Below are 12,965 nucleotides of genomic sequence, written 5' to 3' on the forward strand. Positions count from 1 at the left end.
GTTAACTAGACATTGAGCCATTCATTACTACCCTTTGAGCCTGATGATCCAGCCAGTTTTCTATACATCTTACATACAGTCCATTCATCCAACCTGTACTTCGTAAGCTTACTTGCAAGAATGTCACATTTCTCCAGCTTTATCACTGTCTGGTCTTCTCCCATCTCTCCCCTCTTCCTCCCCTGCATTTCCTTGTCACACCCTCAGCAGATACTGTCCCCAGGGAGTCTTTTGGGGTGAAGGGGAAAGCCCCATAGATTGAACACTCTGAACCCAAAAAGCACCTATTCCCCCTGCACCTCAGCAGTGGTCATGACAGGCCAGAAGCTGCAGCACAAGGCTCCCCAGGACAATTCAGGGAGGGGCCATGCACCATATGCAATGCAAACCTCTCTCCCCGCAATTTAGCTCTGGCCTAGCTGCTGTCTTCCATAAGGTCAGCTGGCTGGGGATGCTTGCTTAAGGGTCCCTGTTGGAAAGTGCCCCTGCCACTCTGATCTCAGACCAGGCCTGGGAAAAGATAGGCAAGAGCATGTTGCTGCATCTCTTCCTTTAGGCTCTGTGAGTGCCTGGGAGGGAGAGGAAGGATCCTTAGTTTCCTCCTTGGACTAGTAGCTGGGAGCAAGAGTCCCAAGGGAACCCTTGTGTGTATGGGCACATTGGCAGGGACAGCAGTGACCCCAAGGGACAGGAGCAACTCCTCACCTCCAGAGAGACAGCTCTTGAATGGAGGGACATCCCAGAGTCCTGTCAGCCCAGTGCAGTGGTTACAGTCACACTGAGCTCCTCAGGCAGAGGCCAGGAGCAGCACAAAGTTTCTTCCCCTGCCCCTTCTCCCCTGCTGCCCCCCAGGCTTTCTCAGCTCAGGCAGTGCAGAGCTGCAGGCAATTGGTCTGGGAAAAGCTGTGCAATGGCTCCCTCTGTCGGGCTGAGCAGAGCCTCCATCTCCTTTCTGGAGCCCCCCTGCCTAGTACGGTGCAGCTGAGCCCAGATGGTCAAAGAAGAGGCCTGTGGCAAGCCAGGCTATCTCAGTGCTCAGGGATGGTCATTGTGCTCCAGGTTTCACACCGGGGGGCTCCTTAAGAAAGGATCCCCCTGTTACAAATAACAACTGTTCCCTGTAGTGCTCAGGAGGGAAGTCAAGGGTCTGGCCCTGCTTTTTCACATCGTGGCAAGGGCCACAGGAAGCAGTCAGGTGTGTCTCTTGACTTGCAGGACTCTGCATCAGTTTGGAGTCTGAGAGGAGTAAAGGCACTAGTCTGCCTTGCTCAGGGATCCCAGGCACCAAATCTTCAAAGCCATCCCTCACTTACAAGGAGTAAGGACAATGCATAAATAAATGCCCTGGAAGCAATCTGGGGTCTCCCTCACTCCAGGGAGAAATTCACAAGTAATCATTTATTAATTATTATTATTATTCATTCAGTACTCCCAAATGATGCTGAATGCCAGGGCAGATGATAACACAGCTACCTGCCTGCTTTTATCACTAGCATCTACAGCACTTTACACAGGCACTCACTAGAATAACCCCATTTGGTAGATGGGGAAACTGAGGCATGGGGCGGTAAAGAGGCTTATGCAGCACCTTGCAGGCCAATAATAGAGCCAGGAGCTGGCCAGGAGCTGGACCTGCCACACCAGTGTTCACTCACTGGCCTGCAGGATACAGTCCTTGGCATGAATTATTTTCAGTCTAAAGACAACAATGCAACAGATCCACCTAAGAGTCAGTTGATTTCCTCTTCTCCCAGCCAGGTTTGTGTCTCTCCTCTCTCCTGCTGGTCTCTACCTGATGCCAAATGGCCACCACTCAGTGAGCCCAGGTGGCCACTCACCCTGCCTGTCACTCAAATGAGCAACCTATTCAGCCAGACTTTGAAAGCTGCTTGGATGGACCTAATCAACCTTGAGCCTTTTCCTGTGCCTCAATTGCTGTTCCAAATAATTTCCCTCCTGCTGTCTGACTCAGGGATGGGTAACACTCCCCAAACACCCACCTCACCCCCAACAGGTGTCACACAATCCCCACAATCCATATTTAGGGCAGAAGGCCAGCATCCCCCAACTCTACCCCCTCCCCACCTGGGTAGAGAATAACAAGTCCAAGGTCATTCCCCATTCTTCCAGCAAAGGAGCTGCTACTCTATCTCAGAGTGATCCCCTCTGCTGGGTTGAGAGGGGTCCCTGGTCCCAGGGCCATCACCCATACTTTTCTTGCAGCCTCAGGAGGGGGCCCTCATTTCTGAGAGAAGAAGAGAAGTCCCCTCCAGTCTTGGGCTCACTCTGCACCAGCCAGCTCCCCCTTCACCCTGCTGCTCTAGCCCGGCCAGGCAAGCCACACACCCCTCAATCCTGTACTTCAGTCAGCCAGGCAGAGCTAGTTAATTTTTTAACAGCACTCAGGAGCTGGCTGTTGTGGGGGAGGTACAGCTGGGCAGTAGCCAGACCTAGCTGCTCTGTGGAGCAGAGGACATGAACAAAGTCATTTGTACAATGTCACAGCTTTTGTACCAAGCCCTGCATGGTCCTCCAGTCCAAAACAACTGAACCACACATTGGCTCCCTCCTAAAGGGTAACCAGCTGGTAAAGCTTGACACTATTTTCCTGTTCATCAGCCCCTGGGATTCTAGCATCTGGCCTAAAGAAAGGTAGCACAGAACTCGCTTTGCTTGCCTCTGCCCCTGCCCTGCCCCAGGCTGCAGCTTCCTGGTTCTGCACCCAGTGGCCATTCACTCTCAGCAACAGGGCATAGGCAAAGCTGAGTCAGGTGGTGAATGAAAAGTCAGAACAGCCTCTAGTGACAGACTCCTGAAAGCAAGCAAATCCTGTCTTCCATGTCTCATAGTATAGAGACCACTCTCTGTCTAGCTCTAGAGCGACCCTGCTGGGATGGTCCTGTCCATCTCTGCCCTACTCATTTCCTGGAAAGCTGCAGCTCAGGCAGATGGACAAAATAAAACTAAAGCCCAGGGGGGCCAGACTGAATCCCATCCCAAGAACCCCCTCCCATCTCAGTGGGATCCCACCACCAGCTAGGTAGAATCTGGCCAGGATCATCTTCCCATCTGCCTCGGAAGGTTTTTCTATCTAGCCAGAATCTATGTAGGATCCACCTGCCATCTACCTGGGATCTATCAGGGATTCCCCATATCTAACCAGGAGCTACCTGGATTCCATTTGCTGATCATGTGGGACCTATCTGGGATTTCTTTGCAATCTAGTTGGGATGCATCAGAGACCACTCTTCCATCCCACTGGGTTCTTTCTGGATCCTCCTTGCATCTAAGTGGGATCCTCTCCCATTTAACCAAATTAGTCAATTGGGAGGTCAAGACACCAATTTGTGATCCTTCTGGGAGTGGTGACCTCCAGGCTGAGACCCACCCTGCCCTTGATACGTCACAAGAATCTGATCTATTTATCTTGGAGGCATAAATGGAGAAGGCTGAGCCATGAACTCAGAGAAGGAAGGGAATTGGATATGCAGGGACTGAGATGAAATGAGAGAAAATCTGAAAAGCAGGGGAACCAGACTATATAGGATATGATGGAATCACTTCCTAAGGTTTGGGAAGGGGTTAGAGCCCCATGGCTTGGGAGGATAAAGCTAGACTGGACGTTGTTTCCTTGAATTCCCCCCCTGCATCCATCTGTTGTCTCTTAACTTGTATATAGATTGCAAAGGACCATCTCTGTCCTGTGCTCAGGTCTGGGGCTCATGAACTACAAAAGCAGTTCTGCATAGCACTTATCACCAGTTGAATCCACCTTGCCAAAGGAGGACAGTATTATTTCTTCCATTTTACAGATGGGTAAACTGAGGCAGAGAGTGGCTAAGGGACAGAACCAAGATTTGAGCCCTGGCTACTGGAGCCCCTGTTTATCTGCTGGACCACGTTGTCATCTACTAGGCTTTACACAGATGAGGTCTGGGACTGCACTGATCATCAAGTTCAATAAGCACAGGCATATATGAATGAGAAGAACTAATGATAAGCTTTATTTAGAGAGTTTTTGATAAGCCTCTGAAGTTCCTTGGTCCCTTTGACTAACTGGCTACTTACCTGAGGGACCATTTCCTAATTACTATATTTCTCAGTCTCCTTAATTAGGGAGCATCTTTAAATTACAACTTCTATCACTACATGGACATGCTGTATGCATAGCTCCATTGTCCCATTAGGAAGATGGGCTGGCTGATGGCAGAACTTTTTTTTTTCTGAAAGCAACTAAATATTCCACAAAATGTAAACTTTTTCTTTTTTTTTTTTTTTTAAGAAAAATTATGTCTCTAGCCCTTCTGGATGCCAAGATAACCTCCACATCATAAATAGCTTCTGTAATTAGGTTCAATGAATACACAGCAGCAGAGAAAATATTCATGAATTTTCATCATGAGTGCAGGAATGGTATTTTTTAATACCTTTTATTTAATTGTGAAATTATCGTCTTTCTATGCAGTGAATGCAAATGTGAGCACAGGCCACAAACAGCCTAACCAGATTGCTGAGGAATATGGTATTTGGGAAGGGAGGCATCTCCACTGAAATACTTAACACCTCTGCACTTCCTGTCACTGTAGAGTTTTTGCATGAGGACCTAAGCCTTAGTAGTTCCATTTCTATGATAGGAAGACTGAGGTGACAGATCAGAAGTGACTTTCCCATGGTCATGCAGTGTCAAAGCCAGGCATAAATATAGGTTTCCTGGCCTCTGGTGCCCTGTTTTGGGATTATGGAAAGAATGCAAAGGATTCAGGAACACACCGCAGAAAAGGATTCTGGGTTACAGGGAAGAACAGCAGCTTGGGTGAGGGCTATGGGAGGAAGAGGTGGGTGGCTTTGGTTCCTCCAGAGAGAAAAAGGCTGGGAATCCCTGATCTAATAGACTTTCCTCTCTCTTGTCCTCTAGAAGTGCAGGCAGCACCACCATGGAGATGGGGTGATTTTCATAGATTTCATAGAGGTTAGGGCTGGAAGGGACCTTGGAGATCATCAAGTCCAGCCCCTTGCCCCAGGGGCAGGAAGTCAGCTAGGGTCAAAGGATCCTAGCAAGATAAGCATCCAAAGGTTTCTTGAATGAGTCCAGAGTAGGTGCCTGCACCACTTCTGAAGGGAGTCTATTCCAGGCCTTGGGGGCTTGGACAGTAAAGAAGTTTTTCCTTATATCCAGCCTAAAATGGTCTTGGAGGAGTTTATGACCCTTGGTCCTTGTTATCCCTTGGGGCACTCTGGTGAACAGATGTTCCCCCAGATCCTGATGCACACCCCTTACGTACTTATAGGCAGCCACCAGGTCACCCCTGAGCCTACACTTTTCCAGAGTGAAGAGGCTCTCAGCCTCTCTTCATAGGGCCTATTCTCCTGCCCTCCAATCACATGTGTGGCTCTCCTCTGGACTCTCTCAAGCTTCTCGACAGCCTTCTTGAATTGTGGAGCCCAGAGTTGGATGCAGTACTCCAGCTGCAGCTTTACCAAATCTGAGTACAGTGGGAGGATAACATCCTGAGATTTACTTGAGAAGCATCTATGGATGCAAGCCAGAGTTTTGTTTGCTTTACCAGCTGTGACACTGCATTGGTGGCTCGTGTTCATCTTGTGGTCAGTCATGACCCCCAAGTCTCTTTCAGCCATGATGCTAGTGAGCATAGTACTGTCGAGCCTATAAGCATGCTGTGGGGTATTTTCCCCTGAGGTGGAGTACCTTGCAGTTTTCGGAATTGAATGCCATCTGCCCACTTACTAAGCTTATCCAAGTCAGCCTGGATCACTAGCCTGTCCTCAGGTGTGGACACTATGCCCCAAAGTTTAGTGTCATTGGCGAACTTGGCCAATGAGCTTCTGACATCAATGTCCACATCATTGATAAAGATGTTAAAGAGAACCAGTCCAAGGACAGAGCCTTGGGGAACACCACTGGTCATGGAGCGCCATAATGATTCAACTACTACTCTCTGCGTCCAACCTCAGAGCCAATTTTCCAGTCCTTGGACTGTGGTGTAGCCGAGGCCACAGTTGGCCAATTTTTTCCATGAAATCATGAGACACCAGATCAAAGGCTTTTTTAAAGTCCAGATGTATGATGTCAAACTCTTCTCCCTTGTCCAGGTGATGTCACCTGGTCCTACAAGGAGATGCAATTGCAAGACCTACCTGTGACAAACCCGTGCTGGCTGTCCCTCAGTATGTTGCCATCAGCCAGGTTATCAAGAAGGGTCTTTTTGATAATTTACTCCAGAATCTTACCGGGGATTGAGGTGATTGGCTTGTAATTCCTGAAATCTACTTTCCGCCCTTTCTTGAAGATGGGTACCACATTGACCTTCTTCCAGTCTTCAGGTACGTCACCTGAGCGCCATCAATTTTCAAACACTTTTGCCAATGATTGACTATGACACCTGCCAGCTCCTTGAATACTCTAGGGTATAATCTGTCAGGATCAGCTGACCTAAAGCTGTCCAGCCTCTGAAGATGTTCCTTTACAAAGTCTACACCAATGCTGGGTATAAATACACCCTCACCCTGGCTGTCCCACACCAAGACAAAGTACCAATTAAGCAGGTTGGCTTTTTCCTGGGTGTTAGTTATCAATTGTCCCATTTGGTTCAGCAAGGAGCCCTTGGTTTTTTTCCAACTCCCTACATATCTGAAAAAGGACTTTTTATTATCTTTGATATGTGAAGCCAGATGGAATTTGGTTGCAGCCTTGGCTTTCCTAATCCGCTCCCTGCAGGCACAGACCACTACTAAGTACTTCTCCTTGGTGGTGATTCCAGCCTTCCATCCTCTATAAGTCTCTCTTTTTAGGTGTAGGAGGTCCTCAAGTTCCCTGCTGAGCCAAGGGGGTTGCTGTGCCCTTTTGCTACCCTTCCTCCAAGATGGGATGGACAACCCCTGTACTGTCAGGATCACTTCCTTGAGTGATCCTGATAGCATCCATGTCACGAGTTTTGCCTGTCAGCAGCTAGAGGGGCAGAGCCTCAGAACGCCCCTCCCCTATCTCCTCTCAGCCGGCAGGCTTCGTGTCCTCAGCAGGGGATACCATCCCTGCAGCTTTCACCCTGCTGTGCCTTAACACGCACAGTGTCACCCATGTCACAAATTTTGCTTGTCCATAGCTTGAGGTGCAGTTTCCCTCAAACCCCTGCACTTATCTCCTTGAAACTTGGCAGGCTTTGTGGCCTGAGCAGGGGCCACCACCCCTGCAGTTTTCAGCCCGCTGCACCTTAACACACACAGGGGCATCTGTGTCACAAGTTTTGCTGGTAAGCAGCTTGAGGTGCACCCCACTCACTAGCTTCTGGGAAGATGTTAACCTCCATTTTAACCAAGATAAGATGCTGGAAAACCAGAGATGGAGCTAGGGATAGCCATAAAGATAAGCTGCAGGTTGGGAGCATGGCTCCCTAAGGGAAGGAAGGGGTTTCAGTTGAGTGCATCAGAGAGGAAGCCGAGAAGTGACCAGCTTAAGGGCTAGTCGGTTGTATCTGTATCAGGTCGATGGCATGCCCAAGAGTGCCACCTTGAAGCATAGCCCTGCCCATTCACTGCCACTCGTTAGCCAGCTCCATGTAACAAGCAACCCCCGCAGACCAAGTGCGTGCATGGGCACTAGGAGATGGGTTCTACTGTCCTCTGATAACTCCACTTGCTGCCCCACAAAAGGCTCCCAAAAGGCAGGGCAGAGGTGCATGCAATACTGCCCTCCAGCATCAGACCCTAAGGCCATTGAGCACAGCTTCCCGCAGCTTTCATCCCCCTGTGGCGTAACACATGCACATGACATCAGTTTTGCTTTCAAGAATTTCGGGTGCAGTTCCCTCTGAACCCTGCACCGATCTTCTTGAAACTTGGCAGGCTTCATCCTCTCAGCAGAGGCTACCACCCCTGCAAGTTTCATCCAAATCAGACAAAAACAACAAAGTTATAGATATTTCATTGATTCCGCATTATACCCTATGGCTAGATTTCCAAAGTGGATCCAAAGCTTTTCCAAAACGCTTCAGAAGCTCCGAACTGCTTCATAAAGCCTAATGAAGCCAGTGTTTCAATCTGGACATGCTGCTTCAGATGCCAAAGCATGCAAAGCTTCTTCGGATCTGAAGCACGGTCCGAAGCCTCGCACAGCCCTAATAGCCATCTACACCTGTGGCCCAGTTATAGGTGGAGTTCCACCAGGTCTCAATTATCCCTATGAGATCAGAGTCTTTCTTGCTTAGCAGGGGGACCAGTTCCTCCTGCTTGTTCCCCAAGCTCCTGGCACTGGTGTACAGGCACGTAAGTGTCCCATTGGAAGCCCTAGGCTTCCTTGTGCTCCCAGGCAGACATTGCTCCAGGGCTGTGGTAGGAGTGGATTCCCTTGGGTGCCCTAACCTGCTGGTTATGCAGTAGTTGCCTAGTGGGTTTGCATTGGCAGTTATCCACCCATCCCCCGGTGGGCTTAGTTTAAAGCCCAGTCGAGCAAGTCAGCCATTTTGGCTGAGAAAAGCCTCCTCCCCAGCGGAGTGAGGTGGAGGCCGTCTCTTGCCAGCAGCCCACTGCCTCCCTCATGAACGAGCAGTCTGTGATCACGGAAGCCGAAGCCTTCACAATGACACCAGTGCCGCAGCCTTTGGTTGACTACTTCAGTCCATCTCTCCCTCCTCAGCCCATGACCCACAACAGGGAAGAGCAAGGAAAAAACCACCTGCACCCTCAACCCCTTAAGCCCCACTCCCAAAGCCCTGTAGTCTCTCATGACCCAGCTGGGATTGCTCTGAGCTGTGTCATTTGTGCCAGCATGGATAAGGAGCATAGGGTAGTGGTCAAAGGGCTGGATAAGCTTTGGGATCCTCTCCAGTACATCCCAGATGCAGTCCCCCAGGAAGTAGCAGACCTCCTGGGCTAATGGGTCGGGGCAGTAGATTGCCCCCTCAGTCCCTCTCCGGAGGGAGTCTCCAACAACAACAGCACTGCGTTTTGTCTTAAGGAGAGTAGGGATGGGAGCTAAGAGTGATCCTCCCTTGCCTGCTGGAGCTGGCAGTTCTGCAGGCTCAACTGGGGCTGCAAGAAGTTCATACCTGTTGCAAAGCTCCACAGGGGAGGGGACCTTGGTGCGGTGATCCTTCTGGGAGTGGTGACCTCCAGGCTGAGACCCACCCTGCCCTTGATACGTCACAAGAATCTGATCTATTTATCTTGGAGGCATAAATGGAGAAGGCTGAGCCATGAACTCAGAGAAGGAAGGGAAGTGGATATGCAGGGACTGAGATGAAATGAGAGAAAATCTGAAAAGCAGGGGAACCCCTGATCACCTTCATCCAAGCCCCTGGCTGGACAGTGTGGGAGATCCTCAAGTCCTCCCTTGTCCTGGAGGGTGACCTTCATCGACACTTGGCCATCATGGGATGAAGGGCCTGGCAGTAGTAGTCAACCTCCTGCTCACCATCCATGATGGCACACAGTCTCTGGACTGCAGTCTGGAGCTCCTCGATCCAGAGACTCCGAAGTGGAGCAGACCTCGCAGGGGGAGGTGGCCATACTCCTAGTCCCATGTGCCTGGAAATGTGCCAGGTGGCCCCCACAGCCGAGAGCCAAAGGGGCCGTCTGGGTGGAGGCCTCTGAGGTGCCAGAGGGAGAGGCCACAGACTCCGGGGGGACCCTCAGGTGCACATCCGCATTGTGCTGCTGGTAGGCCAGCTACTGATGGGACTGCTTTCCCTAGGGCTCACTGGCAAAGCCTTGGGCCCTCCCACTCACCCTCCTGTGCAAACTCCCATGCTAACTTGTGCGCCAGGCAGACAAGTGCGCCTGTTTGCCCCTCCTGTTCATCCACCTCTGGTCGCATGGCTCCCTGGGGGGCTGGGTGAAGTAGGAGCCAGGGTGGGGCAAGACCCTTCTCAGCTCCTCTCAGCTGCCTCCCCGCAGCTGAGCTAGGCTAGTCCCCTCTCAGCACAGGCCCCGCTTACCTCTGGCTGTGCTGGGGGGTCATCGGGGGGTTCCACGGCTGCTGGGGGTCACTGGGGGGCATTGCAGTGCGAGGGTGTGATAGGCTTGCACCCGTGCATCTCACACTTCTCCTGGAGCCCAGCTGATGGTGTTATGAGGTGGAATGGAGGAGAGAATCATGGTCTGGGAGCAGATGAAGAGCAGACTCCTGGCACATGGAATAGAGGGGAGGAATCAGAAGGATGGCAAGCAATCCTCTGGTCCCCAATCTGGGCATGAGATAATCTTCCCAACCTATGAGTTGGATCCCTCCATCTGCATCTTTCCACTTCATTTTCTCCTACGCTCATTGCCTGAGGTCTGCCTCACACTAGGACAAGAAGCCAAAGCACCAAACTTACCAGTGGGCCCAAGCTCTCATTCCAACCCAAATTTTTCCCTCTCCAACCACTGGCAGTACTCACATCCAGGTGTGTCCCGGGGCCAAGCTGCATTGCAATGACAGAGGGTGTGTTGAACACTCCAGCACCAAATACACAAAATTTCCGGGCTACTGGACATCGATTGAAACCTCATAGCTTCTTCTTGCTCTCTTACTTCCAGAGTAATGAAGATTTGTAGTGCCCACAATACCCACCCAAGTGGGACTGTGACTAGGAATTCATGTATAACACCTGTTACCTCTCTTGGAACAGACTGAGGCCTGTACTACAGGAGGCAAGCAGACTGCACTAGGACTTCCAGTCCAGTACAGCAAACCCAGGAGACTTGATCTCTTGGGTGCCTGTCCTGCTAGAACCCAGACTTCTATTGCAGGTCTCCTTCTGCTATGGGCGACTTGACTCAACTGAACTTTAACAAGGAATAACTTGAACTGAGAAGCAAGGGAACTCACCACCTCACTGGTCCCTCTGTTTCTTTGATGATCCAAACATCTTTTAGCTACTGGGGAAGTTCGGTTGCCCCTCTAGGCCATCTCTCCACCTTCCGTCATGGACTTGATAGAGTTGGTTAGAGCACGGAATTTCTATTCCACAGAGAAAGCCAACATTTTCAATTAGTTTTTATTTTTAAAAAAGATGCAGTTTTTTATATTTCCCATGGAATGGACATTTTGAAAAAAAATCCTAGTCTCAGCCTCTTGAAATGCTTCCTTAAGACCACGAGGAACTGTTTAATAGATTCATGGCATTTAAAAACAGAAGAAAGCACTGATCTTTCAGTGTATGCTCCCTCCTGTATTTAAATTTTGCCCAGTTACGCAGTTTTGGAGACAATAACTTTGCAACACCATCAAAACATTATACTATCATATAAAATATTCAACTCTGAATATAGCATAAACATTAATATTTTAATCTAATATAAAAGTTGAAACAAAATGAGCCAAAACAATAAAGCCAAAATGAAACACTTTTACCTTTTGGAAATGGAATGTTTCATCATTATTGTTTTGATTCATTTTGCCTCTACTTTTATTAGATTAAAATATTCATTTTAATATTCTATATATTGTATTTAATATTTGATGGGATACTATAAAGTTTTGAAATTACTGAAATGAGAAAGTTGAAATGTTTTTTTCCTGCAGCAAATTCTATTGATATCATCATGTTCCTACAAAACATATTAGTTTCAATGAAATTGAATCATCCAATGGAAACCTGTTCCATTAGAAATATTTTGACTAGGTTTACTATCTGGTTTTTCTCTTCTAGATGCAGCTGTGGAAGGACAGGGTTGGGACAATAGGAGAAATGGGAGGTTGGTACGGGGGGAGGAAAAGGCAGTGGTCCTGAACCCAACCAAGGGGTAGATTGTGGCAACCTTCTGGTGGTCTACCCCATCAGTACCTCTTTGAAGGAAACTAATGCCACACTTTTGTCATTGTCATCACACTATCCTTTCTACACATCCTAGATTTTCCTTATGGGTCTGCACTATTGGTGGTGAAAGAAACCCAGAGGTCCAATTAACTCCCTTGCCTGTGTACTGATTCATAACCTGTATCTTCCTATCGGCCTGAGAAGTCCTACAATACAAGTCCCAGAATAACAGCAGTTCTGAAATCTCTGATACAGTCTGGGCATGCATTTCTCTCTCATACTCAAGCTATCTCCCCAGGGTCTCTGCAATCAAAGTGCCTTTACTGTAAATTTCAGGCAGAGGGAGTGAAACAGGTGAGGAGCAGACAGGCTTAAGCTGAGAAGGGACCCCCCTCCCCATCCCGTCCCTCACCAAAGATATAAATTACAAATCAACTCTATGTGCTGCTTCCTGAAATACAAACCTGAGATAGTGTCATACAGACTCATTCCAGCTCTGGAGAGAGAACTGCGCAGCCTCAGTGGGCACTGGGTTCAGCAATGTTGGCTATCCAACAGTTAAGTTGCCTTGCAGTAGCCACTACAGCTATGAAAATAAGGAATATTTTGCTGTTACTGGCTCTTGTTTTGGGTGGAACAAAACCAAACAATTGCTTTTTTTAAAGTTTTTGACAAGACATTTCTATTCAGTTTCGAGCCTTGGCTGCACTTGCTTAGTAGCACTGAAGGACATTTTGCATCACAAAGGCATTTCAAATGGAAGAACTAAAACTTTGCATTTCAAAAACTATATTGCAGGCCATTCAGTTTCATCCACTTAGCCCCCATGTGAACTCAATAAGACTCCAAGGCAGTGGAAAAGTGTGGCTTCAGGAACATCAAAACCATACCATCTCATATATAATACTGAATGTATTATATAACATAAAATCAATACTTAGTCTAATATCAAGCTGGAGACCAAATGGAATAATAAAGTTGAAATGAAAGAGTTTTACCTTATGGGAATGAAGTGTTTCACTGTGATCATTCAGATCCACTTGCACTGACTTTTATATTAAAAGATTTATTTGAATAGAAGTAGTCGTAATAGTATGTAATATCTAGGTGTGATATTTCTGTGTCCCTTTTTCTTTGGAATTTCCCCTTCTCCCCTCCCCACCCCCCAGCAATGTTGTGAGACTGAAAGCAAATTCACAATATTTTGGT

The sequence above is a fragment of the Crocodylus siamensis genome, chromosome 13 (genome assembly GCF_052110815.1).
Source record: "Crocodylus siamensis isolate JL-2025a chromosome 13, ASM5211081v1, whole genome shotgun sequence".
NCBI lineage: Eukaryota > Metazoa > Chordata > Crocodylia > Crocodylidae > Crocodylus > Crocodylus siamensis.